General features: G+C 40.7%; 1 long non-coding RNA gene across 1 annotated transcript; it reads right to left on the reverse strand.

Annotated features, from left to right (window-relative positions):
* Positions 1-1564: 1564 nt before the first annotated feature.
* On the reverse strand, positions 1565-21749 carry LOC138064742 (uncharacterized). Its single transcript, XR_011137993.1, has 3 exons — positions 21556-21749; positions 20713-20856; positions 1565-1604 (listed from the first exon to the last, which is right to left on the reverse strand). It is a non-coding gene; the product is annotated as an uncharacterized lncRNA (long non-coding RNA).
* Positions 21750-21828: the final 79 nt, after the last annotated feature.

Raw genomic sequence — 21828 nt, forward strand, 5'->3', positions numbered from 1 at the left:
ATTCTGTTCCTCCCACATTCCACTTCTGGTAAGCAAACAGTTCCTCCAGCAAAACGAGTGGGTATCTCCTCCCAGATAATCCCAAAAAGGATTACCATTACTGCTTTTGTTCAAATGAGAGAAGCCTACTACAGGGATCGGAAGATATATTGTTCAGACCCTCACAATAGCACAGACGGAAGGCCTTCCTGTTTCGCAAACTATGAAATGTGATTTTCTAATGTTCTTTTATATTAGTTACTTAATTTATAGTATGAGAAAGTGCACCCAAAAACAGGTTTTACAGTTTATACATACTCTGCCATTTATGAGAGAACATGTTAGTAGTAAGGTACCAGTGTGTCATATTTTCATCACTTAACCACACTTAAAGAAGAAGATGGTCCAAGAGGAACTTGTAAAACAACTTCCGCACTCTACAGGAAAGGCATTTGGGATGACTTTAGGATTTCTTTCTCTGGAAAAGGTCTACTACACAGAATGTGCTTAGCGCTGATCTTGAAAATGTGCTTATTGCTACTCTATTTTAAGCTCATTAATCATACAAATGTACTCATTCCTTTACTGCAGAGCTTCTGGTAGGGGCTATTGCTTCCACTAGACTATTTGCAAAAAAATGAATATTTTCATTCTATTACATATATATTTCCAGGGAATATCAAAAAAGTCAAAGTCAAGTTGCCAATGTAATGTACGATCAAGACTTTAAATGGCAAGCAGTGTCAGTTCAATAGAGTTTTTTCCAAAGTCAGATTAATCTCTACTTGTGCTGCTTCTCGGCAGATGTGCAACCCCAAATTACACTTTTCAAGTATAGATGGGTTACTATGCTATTCATCTGAAATGGATTCATAACATTCTGGAATGCTTATCACTGCTTTTGATATGAAACCACTCATTCCTCTATTAGAATAGACTTTTAACGCATGCCAGGCAAGTCAATTACCTCGTGTCCTCTGACTTTCATTTCAGAATAATTTCCTGTCTACTCTGCTCCTACACAGATTATTAAAATATGCCACAGGCTGCAATACAACAGCACTATTTAAAATAAAATTCCCTAAGAAACGCTGAAAATGTAAGAACATTAACAGTGGCTTAGTTTGTACCATCTAATCGCTGGCCAGAAAACTTCAGTTGTCATATTAAGCTCAGGGTCCAAGCCTGGTTCGTTATAGGGATGGAACAAACCGATTCATAACACAGATCCGAGCTAATCTAAACCATGACCTGTCCTAGCCATCTGAATTAAACCTGCAATATTTTAAAAGGTCAGACCGATTCCAATAAGAAATTAAGTCCACTTTACAGTCCATGATGCCAGGCTGCTGCCCTTTCTATTCCTGAATAGTAGTTTCTAGTTACAACTGGAGGAGGCGAGACAGGTACGTTCCTGACCCTATTCCCCCACCCTGCTAAGCTTCCCTTTCCCTGAGCAGCCCTGGCACATACCTTTTGAAATGTCTTCTTCCTGCCATTTCCACTGGTTTGATCACCCACCATGCCGTCTGGCTCTTTGCGGAACCTCCTGAGAGCTGTTCAGATTTGGGAAACGATCGCAGAAGATCAGTGCAGGCGTTCACAGAGGCAGAAGAGCTGAGCAGCTGCAAGAGAACCCAGAAAAGCTTTCTTCAGAAGTAAGCATCCGGAAAGAGTTAGGTAACATACAGGTGACCTTTTTGTTGACACCTCTCAGCTCTACCAGGTCTCAAAACAAACGCTTTACAGAGTTGAGGTACAATAGCAACATTAAACTCCCTTCAAGTGTGTGCAGAAACTATGCAAGTAGTGCAGAACACAAGGAAACTCTGTACTTAAGTGTTTCTTTTACTATTGTATAAATAGTTTCAAAGAAAAATACTAAGGCTGAAAGCAAGAAAGAATATTAAGCAAAGACAAAACATGCACTTTAGGAAGCTCCCTCCCTATACCATTTTCCTGCCTTTTTGTTGAAGAAGTATTTGGTAAGCAAGAGTAAAGAATAGTAAGAATGGACAAATTCTGCTGCTGTTGGCAGCAAATCCCGTTCTCCATCTTACCATTGCTGGGAAATACTGAGGATTTGCACACTTTGATCGCATATATTAGACAAAAGCAGTAAGAATCGTTTTAATACAGATTTCTGTTATGGCAGAGGACTACAGCAGTTCTCTAGGATAGCGGCTCGGAGGGAAGATGACTCCTCAGCCAAAACCACACCACTTGAAGAAATGACAGGCTCATCATTACTTTGTCTGTCTTCCTCATCAGCGTCTTCACTTTGTTTAATCATGCGCAAAGGGGAAGAACACTGAATTCACAGTAACCTCAGAACCTCCCTCAGGCGCAGCGGGAGAATTCAGCGTGTTGCACAGGTACATAAGCAAAGCTGGTTTCAGGCTTTGAGCAAGACACCCTTCAAGGGCACACCTAACTTTAAGAGCGTTATCTTCCACTGAGTAGGCTCAAAGGCTGTTTTCTGTAATGTTTATTACAAAAGAGAGTTTTCCAGAAAGGGAAATGGTGTGCCTATGTGTGTACAGGCAATATAGCATTCCCTGATACAATTTGAATATGAGTCGCAGAACAGTTCTCCACATACATGTCTGTCAACATCTATAGATTAAAAGAATTTGAAAGGACTTACAAGAATTCTGGAAATTAATCTGATGTCCATGGGCTCTACATAAAACAGAGAGTTATACTGTTTTTATTAGATCTGGTTTTGTAAGCATGAGAATTTTGGAATATATTTTCACTTGACAAATGACAATGAATATACCTGAGAAAAAGATTAGATAGTTAAATGTAGTCTACTAGCTCGAATAAGCACGTAAAAGCTACCGTTTTTTAAAAAGTTAATTATTGCCAAGAGGCCTTAATTTCAGTTTATTCAATGGGAAGTTTCACGCCATACTGAAAGCGTTTCTTAAAGCTTTTGCACTGAAATTGGTACAATTGTACTTGCTTAAAATCCAAGGGTGACTATGGTCACTGAAGTGACTATGTAAAAATAGCACCTTTTAACAGATTTACTCCTGGTGTGCACTGAGTCACAGATGCTTTCCCTTCTTCTATTTTTCTGTGATTAAAATATATTTTTTACCACTTTTAATTCCTGGTAGTTGTGCAGAATCAACACAGCTGTGGGAGAATGAGCTAGATACTTTTCCATTTGTATAAGATAAGCAGATTTATTAGCTAACCTCTGATTCTTTAATCTTTATTATCTGTGATATGGTGTGATCAGAAAAAAAACAGCTTTACTTTGAGAACCCAGGTTAGGTTTTCAGGACTGGCTGTATTGAAGCCCCTCAAAAGAACAAACGTGACACAGAAAATCTAAGGGACAATGAAACACACAACTCTCCATTAAGTTATAGTTGCAGTCGCTTAAAAGCCACATTTTAAGCATTTTCCCACATAACGTCAGTTGAAAAAAACCGGCAGTACTTGATACCTTGATTGCTCAATTACTGCACTCATCTCAAATCTATTTTTGATTAAGTAGACCAGTAATACTTCATACATTCTTCTTGTTGCTTGACTTGTGCATTAAAAAAAAATCTCTGGGAAACAATGACCCAAGAAGAATGGAATTAAGATTTCATTTTTCTAACCTTGAAAGATTGGAAGGGAATGTCTCCTCTTTTGTGATTTCACTTTCTACTTGAGGAAAGTCAGATCTCCTATTGGAATATCCCGGATAATTTCAAAATATCCTAGAGAATTAATGTTGACATTAAGAGGGCCTGACTATATAAAACATTTAAAATAATCTAATCTACAAAGAGGAATGAATCAGTATTTTGGCAGCCTCTTCAAGAAACACAATTCCAACTAATTCCAAATGTAACCAAAAAAACCTGAGAATACTACCTATTAGGAGTCTACAAGATAAGAGATACTAAAAAAGCACATTTGATTTATGAGGCAGGAATACGTTCAGCAGTCTAAAATCATTAACGAAGAATGCAAATAAGGAAACTAGCTGCAATTCTTCTCTGGAACCAACAACTTGTGATTTAGTTTTCCATGTCCCAGTTTTACGTTTCAAGAAGAGCTGAGCAAAATACCAGTGCTAACAGGCACAGCACTGAGAAATGGCGTGATTTAACATCTGAATACCTAAAAAGACCTGCCAGACTGTATAGCATTAGGTTACATCAGGGCAAACGAACATCCAGTTGGCTGTGCTGTACAAATAAAATGGCCTAGCATTGAACCTTTTGTGAAGAATAAACAAGATTCACCCTGAGACAAACAGAGTCTAAAAGAAACAGGACCTAAGCCACAATCCTGTTTATATCCCGAATAGTGAGCACAAAACTATGTCAAATAAACATGCTGAGAGAGGATGAGTGAAAAGCCATGAGACTTCTGTAACGATACCCCTTTGGTCATGAGCCAGTAACTTGGTGTCTGTTCCCAGCTCAGCTACTGTCCCAAATCATAAAATGGGCCAACTTCCCTTTCTGCAACTAGCATCTCTGCAGAGATACTAGTTCTTACCCATCTCTGTAAAAAGCTTTTACACCTTCAGATGAAAAATAGTGTAAGGGCTAGATATTACATCCATTAATTAAAGCATAGTGAATTAACCTACACCGTGGCCAGAAGAGAGGATTAATCTTCAAAGCGCTTCTGTTTGCCTGCTTTGTGCTATGTTATGTATAAGATACTCTGGAGCATGTGTGCCTGAGAATACATGCGTGAGAGAGAGGGAAAGAGAAAAGCAGAATGACTATGTGCATAATAGGTCTCAATGAAAACAAAAGCTAAATCAATCTGGGTTGCCAAGAGACCTAATATTCTATTATGATCAAAATAACGCCAAAGGAAATAGAGAGGTCAAGCAGCAGCAGCAAAAAATTCATCATCAGTCAGGGTATGAAGATCAAAATAAACTCTTAGGAGTGTTGTTGCACAGTGCAGAGGACAGGATCCAGCCTGAGAGGAAGCCAAAAGATCTTGCTTTGAAAGATATTGCCACAGTTGCAATGTGTTACACTCACTAAAAAAAAAAAAAGAAAGAAGGTTGAATATTAGATGGCAACATGCTGGATCTTCTATTGGTAACAGATTTTTTTCTTAAAAACTGGACTGATAATTGTTTTACTTTATGGCGCTATTAAGAAGTCCTCCACCATCAAAGAAAGATTAACAATGTGAGAACCCAGAAGGATTAGAGAATCAAGAAAAACTGTAGCTATTTAGACCAAAGATTTGGCAAAACATAATAGTGCCCTGAGGTGTTAGAGCATAAAATGCCAAAAGTATTTGTAGCTTGAGAATTGTGACAGGCTCAGGATTTGGAATTACAGAATTGTTAGTGTTGGCAGCTTCGTTAGAGGGCAGCTGACTCCCAATGATCTTAATTTCGTTCTCAAAGCGGGACGTGAACAGTTCACAAAGTTCTGTTGATGGAGGAAGAGCCAGATTAGACAGTTTCCCTGCAATAAAAAGTTACAAGAGAGTAGGGCAGTCTGCCCGTTCAGCAATTAAGTTGGAATAATAAGCAGATCTGGCTTGTTTCAAAACATCTCTGTACACATTTATATGGCCCAAACTTGTAAGTGTACATGCAGTCAAGAAGTCCTCAAACAGCATTTGACTTACGGCCCAGAACCTTCACTTCTGAGAGCATCTGCCAAAGAGGAATCTACAGAAGTGGTATGCCCTTCAGGACAGTATGAAGATGGTTCAGCTATTCTATATTTAAGAAAAAATAGAAAATTTCATGATGTAAACAACTCTGCAATAGAAAGCATTATTTGTCTGGTAGATGCCTGTTCAGTTTAAGACGAACAAAAAGATATCAAAAACCTTACTTAGGTAAGATTTTGGGAGATTTGGCCAAGAATAAATGGTAGAAACAAGTAACAAGAAATAGTGGCAACTGCCACCTCCCTCACAATTTTTATCTACAAAGCCTCTTAAAGAACATCAGTCACATTGCAGACGGCTGTCCTCCAGATGAAGAAACCAAGTCAGTGGAAAAAAACAGGTCTTGATCCTACATGGAGTAAGTATGGGTTTAGACTTCATACATAAAAATATATTCTTTGAAATCAATGGAACAAATGTCACGTGCACAGCTGAACATATGTGCAGTATTTTGGGGACTTCTGTTATATATACACAAGCATAATCACCATGAAACAGATTTAGGACACTGGAATCTCCCACCCCTACTGCCTCTGCCTTTTACAGCCAACCACAAATAGAGATCATACTGTCACATTTCATTCCCAGCAGCTGAAAAAAGATGACCTTATAAAGTGGTGAGCACACTTTTAAGGTGACAACTTAAGACAGAACAGCTTTTCTTTTTTTTTTTTTTCCTTCAAGTGGACTATCTTAAAGCTATTTAAGTACAATGAGCACAGTGTTAAACTTCAAAAAAAAAAAAAAGATGAGAATTAAGAAGTACAGGGGAAAAATCAGAGATGCTCTGAGAGTATCTGAAATGAACTCAAAACTAAGGGAAGGGGAATAACTCTAAAAATGCTACCCTTTCCTCCAGGACGCATGGAGCAAAAGGTTCCTGCACTACCTGGGAAGCAGGCTAGTGCCTAGGCAAGAAGCATGAGCAGAAAAAGGGTTAGAGCAATCTCTCAAAATGATACCCTTTCTGATTGTGCAGGACTGAGACAGACTGACAACACAGGACAAAGCATTTACTTTATTCCACGGCTGCATCTTCTATGACATATGTCTGTCCCAAACAGCTTGGGGTCTCAGCTGATCTTTTAGGAAGTCCCACCAAGAGAGACAGTTAGAATTAGACTACGCAAAGCTTTGGAGGTATATTCTGTAGATAAAGCCTGTGCCGTCAGGGGAGAGTTCGTGCAACCAGTAACTTCAGCTTTCATGTTCTTGATTCTGGGCTTCAGCTGTAGCCTCCATTTCTGTTATGGCATTGAAACAAACAGAAAGCTTAAACCTAGAAAATAAAAACAAATAGCACGACTAATGGATCCACAGACCATCATAGCTCATAGCAAAAGTTGCTCCAATGCAGGAAGAGCATCTCTGTATCACAAGGGACACAAGTCTGTTTGGGAGGCAAGATCTAAGAGCGCTAGATATTCTTCAGCTATCACTGCTTGATATACGAAGTATGTGGCGCATACTGCAGTAATAATTCCCAAAGAACTAATGGCATTCTTCCAGAGAGGATGGAGCACAAAGATGACAACTTCATCTAAAAGCCTGAGAAAAACTGGACAGTGGCCTTGTCCAATTGTGGCTGGTACTAGCCACAGAATTGAAGCATTCAGACTGTTTATTTTATGAATTTCATGATGGATTCAGTGGAAAGTGGTCCAGAAGTGAATCGATTTCCTTTGCCTGTGCCCTTAAATTTGATGAATAGAGCCTTTGGTAAAGCTGCTGAAAGTCCTATTTGTGGCCGCTAGATCACAGAGTACAATGTTGTTCTTGGAGCTAGCTCTGAGAAATAGGACCTGTAAGATTTGGGGGTTTAATGGCACACTGCAAAACCTTTCCTAAATTGCCTCCATATTCATATAGGTTTTGCCTTGTTTCTCTTACGCTTTTGCCATATTATTCAGTAGCAGAGACTTCTTCAGTTACTTCTGCATGATGAAGAAGAGGATAACATGTTGCTGTTTGTCCTATTTCAGGAAACTGAGCCATTTGCTTCACCCTCAATGGCTTCAGCTTATTTTTGTAAGATTAAAGATAGAGTGCATATGGCAGTAATTCTGGTGTTTCTTCCTGTGGGTAAATCATGCAGTGCGGTTGGACACACTGGGAAATCATATTATTGCACATTTTATCATCAGAAAGGGTCTTAAGCACTAGGTGATAAAAGTTCAAATTGTCAGTAAAATCAGGAGGTTAGTACACTTCCAGTCATCCACTCCAGCATTAAAGCTTTCATGATGCCAGATAGTAATGGTTTTCCTGATTTGGTATCTTAATTAACAATATAGATTAATAATGTAAATTACAGTGATGCTATAGAGAACAATTCTGAGCAGGCAGCTCAGAAAGCAGGGCAGCAAGAAAGGTGTTTGCAAGAACTGTGTGTAAGAGCACAGCTGCACGTTTTAGCTCAGCTAACTGAATGTTTTGATCAAAACAAAAGCAAGACCATCATTTACCACCTATATAACTCTTAACCTTTTTCTACCAGTCCTGTGAGGGGACTCCATTCAGAAAGCCTACTGCATTAGCCTTGGTCTGTAGGGCTAATGAGACACAAAAGGCAGTAAGAAATCAGATAAAAGGAAGTTGGTAACAGCAAGGAAGTGCAAGGTGGCAAGCCATCACTAGGATCCACACCACATACTGAAAGGAACTGTGGTGTTAAAGTAGTCCACTCTCTTTGCAACACTTTGGAAAGAAAAATATAAAAGCATTATGTCAATGTTCAAGGGAGAAGAAACGGGTACAAAAAGGTCAAATAGACTGTGAGATGCTAGAATCATATCCTTCCTAGATACCCATCTACTGCTAGTTCTTAGGGGACACGTAGGTGTTTAGTTTAATGTTACCCAACAGCAGGCTTCTCCCACTCCCTCCCTTTTCCACTCTCAACCTTATTTTCCCTTTACCACCATAATATCGGCTCTACCAACCATGAGGCTTTAGAATGAGCTGGTTTGGTCCACTCGCCTACGAAATAACTAATCTACAGGAAAAAAAAAAGAAGGATCACTTTTCAATCAGATCAGCAGGTTGATCTGACTCTCTGGGCAGCTGCATGATCCCTTTATACGACATAAAGGACTGGCTAGAGCTTGGGATGGACAGGAAGACAAGAGAAAGAGTGGAATCACCTCTTTTGGTAGCCACCCACAATTTCATCAGGTCAGGTGTAACGCGAAAAGGCATCTTCATGGTGCAATAAGCGCAGCTTCTGAATCCCGCTAGTCCTGCTGCACACATAGACTGCTGTCAGTTTGGAGCGTTTTATACCTCCTCGTGGACCCTGCCTCCCCGCAGGCCAAGCTGACGGCAACACCTGGCAGCAGTGATGCTACAGGGTGATAGCAGTGATGCTAGACCCTGTAACATCTTCTCTGGTTCTTACGTAGATCAGCGCCCCCTCCCCCCCCCACTTCAATGGCTGGGGAAAAGGCCTTGGAGAAGAACAGATTAAGGAGTACAGATTATGAAATATCAAAAAATAACCTGCATCTCCAGTTATGGAGGTAGAGAATAATCTTTTCACCAACATTATTCATCGCCTAATCCTCAATAACATACACTAACATGCAGGGGCCTAACGTCATTATAAGGGAGTCTCAAGTGAGCCACCATTCTGACACAGTATCTTTTCTGTTTGATCCTATCTAGTTCAGAGATGTCCGGTTAAAAAGTTATATGCGTAAACACAAAAGGTTTTGATACAATGCCCCTTCTTCCTCCCCTGGAATTCAATAGGAAACGCTCCTTCAGTTATCTTTGGACGTAACGCTATCATGATCACTTCGTATTTGGAGATACAATAGTTATGTTTCAGGCTGGTGATGAAGCCACAAAAACTTTTGGCATGTTCTTGTTGTGCTGAATAATCATGGCTGTTGCTTAGACAGGAAAAAAGGATCAGTAAAAGCAGGTGAACTCCAAAAACAACTCCATATCTAGAGTACTCATCTCCTGGCCTACTGTTCTGCCATGCTTAGCCAAGAGCAAGATAGCTCTGTTAATAGTTTTTAGGGAACTTTGGCAAATTAATCACATTCAGACAGGACTGGCAACATCTACTTGAGTCCTTTCGCTGAAAGAATCCTTTGGTGTCCAAACAGTACGCCAGTGTAATCAAAGTGCTTTCACCCTATTTCTCTAAATTTTCCTCAAAGTCCAATACTGCAACTCCTATTTCTTCCATACGCGTATGAACGTGAATGAATAAAAATATAATTTCACCGAGGCAGGAAAAGTGAATTAAATAGAAGTGAAAATAATAGAAATAATCAATCCATAATCATTTACATTAATGAAAAAAGAAGGTTATGCCTAGATAATCCATACCAATAACCACCTCTGCTAGCCCGCCCACTCTACTCTCACGAGCATTTTATGACTACTCTTTTCAGAGGCTTTCTTTCAAAGTTTCTTGCAGCACTTCCCAGGCTAGTGTGTAAAACTCCTAGTTCATTCTCCAAGCCAAATCGTCAAAATACCAAACTCTCTTTTCAACTGCCAATATTTTTTTGAGAGAGCGGGAACTGCCACCACAGCTTCTGAGCTTTCATAAATAATTGGGCCTGCGTCAGAGATGGCTGCGACAGCCCAAGCAGCCTTTTTCCTGCTCTTCAGTCACAGAGTCCTCTTATACGACGCCTACCTGTTTCTCCTGCCCCTGGACAGGCTCTGGTCAGGTTGCAGACTGTGGTCTGCTACCCTATCAAGCTGGCAGGGCTAATGCTCTTCAGAAAACAGCAACCAGCTCATGATCTATAATTATCTATAATTGCATCCAATCATTTCTCAATTCTGTGCGAGCCCACAGCTTTTTGTCCGTACATATTAGGATGCAAAAACCACAGCAGATTTAAAAAAACTTATTAAGAAAGAAGACCCAAGGAAATAGTAAACGAGTGTGGCTACACATATGAGGAAGAGAGAAATATTTTAAATGGCAGCTAGGGAAATAAGAGGATAGGAAAAAATGAAGTATTACTGTTTCAAAGGTGTTGACTTTGCGTACGTTTGCAATGGTAGCATTCTGTGGAGAGATGCTGAAGTACTCACAAGACTTTTTCCCCTCTTCCCGCTCCAGTTTTGAAAAACATTTCCTTAGGAAGCAAAGGGTTCTACTGAAAAACAATTCTATTATTTTGAAATACGATGCCTACATTTGTTTTTCAGGAAACAAAATACAGACAATCTGCAACTGGTTAGTGCACTACAATTTTAGAAACAAGCAAGTAATTTAACTAACTTCTACCATTTATCCTGAATCCTGGGCATGTACTCAGTCTTACAGCCATTACCTGCCTGGTGACACTGAGAGCAGCTGGGATTAGTCATGTCAGGAAGTTAATCATTTATTTTCAAGGCATCTATTTAGCTTCTGTAACTTTGAATGCCTGGGAAAACCCTTCTCCAAAGAATATACTTTCTATTAGATTCGCTGATTTTGCTATTAAATTTGCTTGCACTTGCAAGACTGACATTATTGCTAGGTACATACAGAAAGGTAAGATTAGTAGATAACAAAACCACACGTTTAGGAAGATGGCCAGCTGCTTTCTACCTCGTTCATTTCACTGGGACAATTTATGACTTTGAAGATGATCCAGTCCAAAAAGTAGATGCAAAGTTGGATAGGAGCTCAGTAACTGACGGACTTATTACAGCCTCAGCCGGGCAGCTTCACTTGAAGCAGGTGAGACCTTTCAAGGTCTCAACAAAATTAAATGATTGCTTTACCAGGTCCTTGTCCAGCTGGAAGAGGCAAAGTTTCCAAGGAGTCTAAAGGTTAAGCAAGGCATTCATAGATACTGATGCTACCTGATTATCCTGTGTCAGACAGGATGCTAAGGCCTCACACAGTGTCATGGAGGTCAGCATAAAGTTGGGAAAAAGTCTCTCAGCCTGGTATTGAAAGCATCTTACTACAGGCCAGCATAATTTTCACCTTGCTGTGATTCAGGATGAGCTAGGTGCACCTGATTTCTTGTCAGCATTCTGTATCCTAACAGCAGTAGCAACGGCATCCACGGGAATAGAGATGCTGCTGTGATCGTACTACCGGAAGTAGCTCCAGTGAGGACTTGTCACTTCCTTTCCCCGTGGTAACTTCTGGAAAACATGGATCCTGATGGGGCCTGCAACTAAGCTGCTGATCTCTGTGTAGCAATGAGGTAGTGATATAATACCCTGCAGAGGCAGACAAGGCGAGACTTCCTCAATCTCAGAAAGAGTCAGTGGGACAATCCAGAAAGGAAACCGGACGCCTTTACTTCATGTTTACCCTGACTTGCCGCAGTCTGAACCTGTGTCTGTCTTAGCTGTCCCCCACAGATGACCTGCTCCCTCTCCCAGTTCTCCCAGAGAAGTTCTTTCTAATGAATTGACCTGAAAGCCACGCTCATCTTATTTTCCTCTGTAAATTAGGAGTGGGACGCTTGACAATGCTGCTCATTCAGACCACGGCTGAAATACCACTTGTGATAAGATCTGTAGTCACGCAATGGCCTCCTCCAGATCTGAAGGAAGAAGCACCAATCACGGCGCCTCCTAGAACTGATAAGAGAGGTTCAGACATAGCTATGGATCCGCTTCATTTAATCAGATCTTGGCTGTGAAATGTGTCTTCTACCCCTCACACGTTCTGGCAGAAAAGACCACATGTAGACACTCACTACAAAAACATCCTTAGCCAAGTCGATCCTTACAAGCTGCCTCAAACGCTATGAAACATAAAAATCCTACTCAGACAGAAAATGCAATTAATGGGAAAGCATCACAGACAGAAGACAGAGAGAAGAGAAGGTCAGCCAACAAGGACACCCCTGCTGGAAGCTTCACAAATGTGCTATTCATGTGTTTTTGAATATCCTGCTCCAACAGAGGCAAATACCGCTTTTGAAGAACTGAGTTTACACTGGTGCTAGAGACAGAAAAAGATCCAACTTCTCATTTACATTTAAAGCGCCCATTTTGCTTTCCTAAATAGTTTGAATCTAATTTCCCAATGACATTGTAATTTATGAACCGTGTCATTAAAAGACAACACGTTAGCTGTAGAAGACATTGTTTATCCTCTAGGGGAACGTTTGCTGCATTAGACATAATATACATAGCCAATGTGTTTATGAAACGAGTACCAATTTTGTCTTCAGGTTCAAGAAGATTTACTGGTTCAGATTTGCAGATTGGTGTCCTAAGTGTGAAAACAGTAGTTTGCACGTCATATGATATATCAGTCTGATTTTATAGCCAAGTATTAGCACAACAGTTGTGAATAAACTCCAGATTTACAACGCTACTAAGCTGTGTTACAAAGGGAAACATATAAAGCTGTCACTTCCCTGGCTATGCTGTCTGAAGTTAGAGAATTCTGACACAGAACATTGCTAAATCCAAGAAGGCGCTGGGTTTTCTGTCAACTGGGAGAGACAGGGCATAGCCCCAAAAAGGAAAAAGCTTTCCTGGAGCTGAATTGTAAGCGTTCACTGTAATCCCCTGCCTTGAGCAGCAGCCACAACTGGCAATCTTAGGGGTGACTTTTTTCTCGCTTGTCAGGTTGATGGAAGGAAAGATGTGAAGGCAGAGATCTGTAAAAAGTGAGTTCCCTAGGAGCCTGCAGTGCCAATGAAATGATAAGAATGTTAATGTTTAAAAAAGCCTGAACATTTTGAAACAGAGCAGTACATGGACTTTATCAATCTGATGTTTTAATGAGGAGAAAAATGCCACCACTTGTTTGCCAAGCCAAAATCTCTGTTTCTAAGAACACCATTGACATATCCCTAGATACAATCAAAGAAACATCTGCTCTGCTTCTACTCTGCTGTTGCTTCTGCTAAAAAACAGGGACATATTTTAAGATACGTAAAAACAGACATTAGAGTAAACCAGCTTCCAGGTAATGTGGAATTTCCAGGTAATTTGCAGAATTTGATTTAAATCTCTAGAGCTCTATTTTGAACAGAAAAACAAAAATCATCATAAGGCTTTCAGGCCCCTAATAAGGAGTACCTCGAATTTAATGGATTGAATAAAATAAATGGGATTCTCTAATCCATTTCATCATCCAAACCATTACTTTGCCAACCAAAACTCTGAGAGATTTGCCATCCAAAATGCTACGTAATTAAGGTACGCTTCCAGACAGAGTGAAAACACGTCATCCAGCAAACGATATTCAATCCAAAGACTAGAAAAATAACTATATTTAAAAATAACTGTAATCATACTAGGCATTTCAGTATACAAAGCATGACGTGAAGCCATACTTCTGAAAGCATTTCCCAGTAAAAGGTACCTCTACGAATACATCTGATCCTTGAGCTCCTCATTCCAAAATCCTTTGCTCACACTCACCAATCTTACTTTTCTCCAGGTTACAGTGCTTCGTATTAGTGGAGGATAAAACCATCAACCAGTAAAATAAAATATATTTAGTGGCAATGCATTAAGAACAAATATATACAGTTACGGCTGCTGAAGAGTTAGCAGCCTTGCTTCACAGGAAATACAAGAAACACAAACAGCGAGTGAAAAACATGTCATCAGCATCAAATTCTCACCAATTAAATATTCAAAAGTGAAAGCATTTTGAGCAAGTTAGGTAAGCCATTCCAGACAATTGCATTGCCATGCATTATGTATATCCAATGTATTTTGTCAGGAGTTCTTGTTTTAAAATGTTTTGCATAGTCTTCAGGGCTTAGGGGATTTGTTGTTGATATTTAAAAAAAAAATCTTTAAAACATCACTCTTTTCCGCTAGCCTAAGCCTGTAAAGTCGAAAAACAATTCTGAAAAGTATCCCAATGGCTGGAAGGTCTATTCCCAAAAGTGAACGAGATGTTTAAAATCCCCAACTTTCCATAATCTCAGGCCTCTCAGGACTTCTCTTGATAACGGGAGCTCAATGCCGAGATCATTTAGGCACCTCCGAGCTTCTGACTTGTCTCACTGACATCAGCGCAACTCTCCGAAACTGTGAATCAGAATTATTTTCAAGTGATCTAGAATAATTTTCTCAAAAATAACACATTAACATTACTATTCGTTACTAGCACCACAAAAAACCCTGTGATGAAAGACAGAGGTGACTGCTGTAACAGGCTGCAGGGCATGAAATGTAGAACTTGGAAAACTTTCTAGAGTAGTTGCCTTTATAAAAGAAGTTGCTCAGAATAGAGAGAATCAACTTAGAATAGATAACGGATAGGGAAAGAAAAATAGCTTCCCTGGCAATCATTTGTGTATGTTCACACCCAAACAAACACCACTAAAACATCAGTATGTACAGAGCTATTGTATCACGCTAGTCAGGACTCTGGGCTTTTTTTCCAAGTGCAAACCACTGTATTTTTTAAGACAGAGTGATGTAGTCATTTCTAATGAGGACCACTGCACAGCACTTGGCACATAACCAACCTTAACCCTATCCGAGCTAAAGGCACTAAGGGAAAATACCAAACATATATGCTTGCCTATAGCTGAGCGCTCACCGCTCTTGTAAGCGGCATCTTTCTAGGTCCTGGCTTATTCCTGACAGAGTTCCTTCAGCTAGCGCCTACATTCAATGTACAAAATCTTATAAGAAATGAGTTTGTATAGACAAAGGATCGTGGTATCAGAATCAGATCGTGGTAATCAGAAATGTGATCTCTGATTAGCAACATCGCCGCAGGGAATAGTACACTTTTATTAAAATATTTTCCTTACTTCCGTGTACAATATTTTCATGATGGAACACACACAGTGGACCTAGAACATTCATCAGATAGGGTGGTATCTAAGTCAAGTGTACATAAATATGAGATCTTTTTCAAAGTCAAAAGGAAATATGTGAAGATCTGACCTTAAATCCTTGTAGGTAGCGTAAGAAACCTTTTTGAGCATACTCTGTACGACAGTAAATAAATTTAAATCTTTTTGATTACAGTGCAGCTTATAGATCAGGAACCTACTAGATAGATGGGGCCTTGTCTAGATACTACTTTTAGCATGGTGACAACAATCCTGAACTGAAAGGAGGACACTGAAATTATACATATCTATTCCCTCAGTGTCTTCTAAGTCATACTTCCTGTGCAAATGAAGCTAACGTTGTACTTTTGCCAGCACAGCAGGCTCCAGAATGAGTGGAAGAGAGAAATATCATTTGTCCTCACCTTTCACTCAGCTTGAAACGAACCACCATCTTTTTGTCTCTTTAAAAACATCCTTGATGGAGTCCTCTTCCCAGTTCTAAATGCTGAGGTCTTCTCTAAACATTATCTCTTTTCATATAAAAGCTCTCTAAACACCTGGCCATTTTCTTTACGGTTCAGAAAGCAAGAGGTCTGGAGGAAGCCATTGACACTTCCATCTTGATAAGCTGCAAACCCTACTTTTCCTCTTGACTGTTACAATCTTCTCTGCTATTTGGAAGGTGCGAACCAAACCCCTTTACATGTCTTCTCATTTCTGAGTATGTTAGTCCTCTTCTGAGTGATGCTTCTGAGTTGCCACTTTCCTCCTAAACAGTTAATGAGCTTCCTCTGTGTCACTCTTCCTATTTCTTCCCTCTCCTCTCTCTTCCTTGCTCAAAAATAATAATCTAACATTCATTAATAATAATTAAGCACCTCACATGCAAACAGCAAAGCTGGATCAATTTTCACCATAGCCGTGTCACGGGATGTTGTTTCTCAACTTTCTCAATCTTCCCATTCATATTTTTAGGGCAGAAATTCTCTCTTCTTTTCCCTCAAGAGCCCAGCACGCTGGCCGTCTGTCCTGATTTGTACCTTTGCGCATTATCAGACTAAGAGTATTGATTACTGGACCTTACAGTTACTGACAAAGGCCCAATTTTGTAACACTTCCGTAGTAACTTTAGACGTGAGTACCTCCACAGAAGTGCGACCACTGTCATAATTAAGGGACGACAGAAGTGTCGGGAGATCTAGAATCTTAATTGTAAGCAACAATTGGAGAAATAAAGTCTTGATTTTCAGATGGCATGAAGAGGTTCTAGCTTATTTGCCTCGGAAACAAAGAAAACTGACTGAACACTTCTTTATAGCTAGTTTTTACTGCTACAGTTTTTTTCCCCCCTAAGGAATCTCATGCGACTGTAGACTATATGAAAGACAGAAATCAAATGAATGACTATGTGCTAAATGCTCACTACAGTGAGATGTGCAATTACAGATAGCTCTGATATCCTGTAAACAAATGTGCTCAAAGCAAAAACCATTCTGGCTCCAGCTGCAATATTTTGAAAACACATTGCTGGTATCACCTAAATAAATGCTTTGACCATTAGAGTGGAAAGGGTGACACTTCAAATTGTGTTTGGATACAAAATTTAAAAAGCTTAAAAACTATTCACCAAAAGGAAGACACTTATCCGGAGCATAGGACACATTTATTTTCCATAAGTGCACTAGATGACAGGAGGAGTCTAAGCCATTTTACAAGTGATTTAATAGAAGAGACAGCATATATGATACACTCCATCTTTCTGAAGTCACATAAAGGAAAAGACAAAAAATACAAACAAAACTCCCCATAAACTTCTTTCTTCATTATTCATGAAGGCCATACACAGTGACTTACAATTTTTGTACCTTATGCTGCTCTCTTTTCCTTTTTTTTTTTTTTTTTTTTTTTAAAGCTGTGGTTTCTTAGCATTATATACAGCCACAACGGTCCTGCTATTTTATAGCTTTTATTCTTATCATAATACAGACCACATATAAGATAAAGCAGTGACATTTCTTAGTCATTACAGGATTAAAATTTGGCTTTAACCGTATGACTATATTCTGCCAACAACACATTTAAAAAAAAAAAAGACAAGTAATACTATGGCACTGTGAAATAACATGGGTCAAGATTATGCCTGGTAAAGATGACACACTTTCAGTGCCTTCAGGTTTGAGAATTAAACGCGTATCAAAGCGAGGAAACACAAAAATAAAAACTCAGTACAGCAACCTTCCAGAACACAGCGCCTACTCCAAGTTTTATCCTGGCAGCTGTCACGCAGTTAACCTTGATGAAAGTGCCTGCAGAACTATAAAGCATTATTATTACGTATGTCATGCCCGGAATTCTTTTTACCTGTATAACATGATATACTAGGGCAGTTTGGATATGAAATATTTCTCTATCACTACAATAAATCACAGCTCACTAAAATGCCACAGTGCTGAAAGGAAGTGCTAGAATTACTGCCAATGCTAGTACTACTAGAAATCAAAATCTGTCAGATGCTATACGCTTAATATATCTCTCTTCTGTACCTACTTTAAATTGTAAAGAGGCCGTCAGATGCAATGAAACACCTCATTACAGATACTATTACTTAAATTGAAGAATGTCAAACAGTGGCAAATTATTCTTTTAAAGGTTTGATTACTTCAGAAGGCAACAAGCACCAAAATAACACATGTCTGCTAGAACTAAAATGCAGAATGTTCTGTGAACCATATTGCAAAACAAAAGATAGTTTGAATGTATTTTAGTATTTTTGTCACGATAGCCGCACACCACTTGATCAATTTAAGAAACCCTGAGAAATGACAAAACGTGCTTATCTGTAACTTCTACACACATTTAAGGATAAAGGTAATATTTCAACTAAAAACTGTACAGCCAGATGACGCCTACTCTAATATTTGACCCATATGAAAAGATTGAAGGAATTGGGGTTGTTTAGTCTAGAGAAAAGAAGACTGAGAGGAGAAATGATAACAGTCTTCAAATCAGCAGCAGTGAAGAGAGGAACAAATTGTCCATGCCTAGTGAGGATGGAACAGGAAATCATGGTCTTCTCTTGCAGCTCCTCCCCTGATTTTGCAATTTTTTTTTCCTCTATGGAAACTGCCTGCGCAAAGGCACAGTGAATTCAGTGTGGTTTTCAGTAGACCGTATTCGGTCTGCCTGTATAAATAGTTTGCAGAGACCTTCAACATCTTCAAGGTAGTTGTGAATAATTAAACCAGAAGAAAAAAACCCTACAACAAATACTAACATATTATCCTCCAGTCTCACTATAAGGATTTCTTTCTTGACATGAAATTCCCAGGAAAAGAACACGCAGTTGTTCCTTTAGGGATAGGAAAAGATTTTCTGTGTAAAACTGCGTTTTCATGAACCTATTAAGTTTCTGCCTCTTGTAGAGATTTTCTCTTTAAATACCACTTCATCTTCTTCCAAAAAATATTTAGCAGCATCACCACTATGCATAACCTTTCCAAGATAACATAAAACAGATCCTGTCTCATCTTGCTGTTTTAAATCTCTTCAATGTTAACAAGAGTCCACATCTCATTTCTTTCCCCCTGCCCATACTAGCATCTTCTATGTGGATAAAATACACTTAAATTTCCAAAAGCAGGGAAGCCACTCCCCTAACCCCAACACTTCTACTGAGAGGGAGTGAAAGAGTGTAAAAAAAACTCTGTGTAGTGCAGCAGATAGTATTGATCAGCATATCTATAGAGAAAAAACCCTTCCATATTAGGAGGAACCACAGAGCCAGACCATCTTTTCTTTATTGCCCTTCCAACTCATTGCACGGCCCTCTGCACTTCATGATTTAAAAAAACGTACTACTCTGACTGAATTGCTCTGAGAAAATACAGTCTTATTGGGTAATATTTTTCTTCTTTCAAATTCAGAACTTAGAATTAGTTACTGCTCCATCCTTTCCTACATTTCTGCCAACATCCTCCTTGTGGCTTGCATGCATCTGGAACAGAAAAAGAACTCTGTCCCATATAGGTCTCTTCCTGCTCACCTCAAAGCCTAAAAATATTACCTTCACAGTGCTAGCGAATACTAACATGCCCTATGCTATACTAATATGCTCTAAAAGGGACCTTTTTCCATTGTTATCATATACCTCTGAACATCCTTCCATCAATAACACGTCTTCATCAACATAACAAATACAACTTGAGAGCAGAAAATATTGAAGAGGGAGCTATAATAAAGGTGGATTACTGTGACAAAGACGGAGAAAAGTGCTACAGCGAGTTCTCAAAACCTCCATTTTTTTAACTGCTTGAAATCTGCGTGGTGGGGTACATTTGTAGGTTGCAATGTTTTTTTCCCCCCACTATTTATGTAAAAACATGAACTACTTTGTAACACAGCTACAGCTTTATACCTAACTACCACAATAAATCAGCATATCTTTGGATTTTGCTACATTTCTACAGTAAATCTTAATTCAGTAGCAAGTCAAATACCATTAGTATGCGATGATGCAATGCGAAGAAGGCAGCTGAATCGTAATTCTAAATCCTCAGTACCTTGTTATACCAACAGAGAAAAAAATACACATACTCAGTTCACTGAAACTGCACTGACACATTAAAGAATCTAACATAAGAAACAGTACAATTTCAGTTCTGCTTTGATATTTAATGAAGACTATGAGTGTGAAATATATCAACCACTAACAGGAGGATCAAAAAAGTTTGTTTTTTAACTCTGAAACAAACAGGTCTAATTAGCAGCCAGGTGAATGTCTTGAACCATACCCGAAGCCCTGTATCTCCCAGTGGTAAAAGTGAATCAGTGCAGGCAAGGCTTCAGCAAAGCCCCCAGTTTTGCAAAGTGCCAGGACCCACTGCATAGGTCAGGTACCAAAATTAAGGCCCAGATTAGCCTAGGCTGTTTTTTGTCCCATGACTTCCAACCACGGGTATTTTACACCTCTTGAAAAACAGGGATCTATTGGAGTGAGTCGTCAGTTAAAAAAGAGTTAAACTCAGCCTTTTTGGCTTATGTGCCAGCTAACGAGGAATCACCAACCACCATTCTCTGCCGTGCCTGGTAAATGAGTTTTTACTAGAGTCACCTGATGAAAAATCTCATTGCTCCCAGATGTACTAGTGCAGGCAGCAGGCACGGCAGAACGGGTAACAGCAAAGAAGTTACATTACACATGAGAACCTGAGTCTATGACCGGTCGGTAGCCACAGGCGCGCGCGAGGGCATGCCCATGCTACGTCTGAGCTTGGATCAGGAGCGCGCTTTTGAAGCGGCTCTTTCGAACGCCCCCACTTACTGTGCTGTGGTTCCCAGGGCCGAGAGGCCTCGGCGCGCACACACCGGCTCCCTTCCAGACGAAACCAAACCAGAAGGCGCGCTCCAGCGGCGCGCCCGACGCGCGTCAACGGCTATCGGACGTTTGCTCTGCCGGACAAACCACCTGAAAAGCATACGGGGCGGACATCAACATCTCGGCACCGAGCGGTTTGTCCTAGAAATCTCTCCTTAACTACTTGCTAAGGCAGGCACAGCCTTAAGGTGACTTGGTTGAGGGGGCGGTGGCAGCACCCAGCTCACCCTCGCGCCCCCCCAGCTCCGGCAGCCCTGCCTGCAGACTATGCCATACATCCCCAGCCACAAGAGTTGGGACCCCGAATCCCGAACACGTTCACATATGGCATCGTCACCCCTTCTGCTTGCAGCGTGGGGACATCTATTAATTACTTGTCTGTCCTATCGTGTAACTCGGGAAGCTACACATTTCGGTGGGCATTACAACTGGGAAGCTTCCCAGGGACTGCAGCAGCAGCAGCGTTTGGGGTCGCTCCGGAAGGGGAACAGCTTCTGAGCAGAAAGGGAGGACAACAGGTCGGGGATAAAGGGAAAACCGTTCCCCCTAGACGAAGATCCCTTTCCCCTGTCTTGGCGGGCAACGGCTCGGCAAAGGCAAGGGCTGGTGTCTGATCAATTCGTTGTGGTGCTGCTCTTTCCTGATTCAAGCGAAGGGCGCACCCGCAGGCCCCGGGCCGTGCGCCCTTACTGCCACCGCAAAGGAAACAACAACAAAAGTCCATTATTGGGGTTTCCACGCTTCCCAAACGCCCTTCAGGCTCGTGCTGCTCCTCAGCGCGTTAAATACCTCAGGGATAACGGGAAAACGGTCCATTCCCAAGCTCCCCTGGAGCTCGCCCGTTTTGGCCACTCCCCCCACGTTTGGGGGTGCCCAGGGAGCCCCCGCGGCCCGGCCCCGAGGCCCCCGCGCAGCCCCCTCAGGGCGCGGAGGAGCCGCCCCTCACGGCGCCGGGACCCGCCCGAAAAGGCGGTAACGGTCCTGCGCCCGCGTGCCCCGCTGCCCCTCTCGCCGCGCGGAAGCTAAGCAGGGCCGGGGCCGGCCGGAGCGCGGAGGGGAGAC

The sequence above is a fragment of the Struthio camelus genome, chromosome Z (genome assembly GCF_040807025.1).
Source record: "Struthio camelus isolate bStrCam1 chromosome Z, bStrCam1.hap1, whole genome shotgun sequence".
Lineage (NCBI taxonomy): Eukaryota > Metazoa > Chordata > Aves > Struthioniformes > Struthionidae > Struthio > Struthio camelus.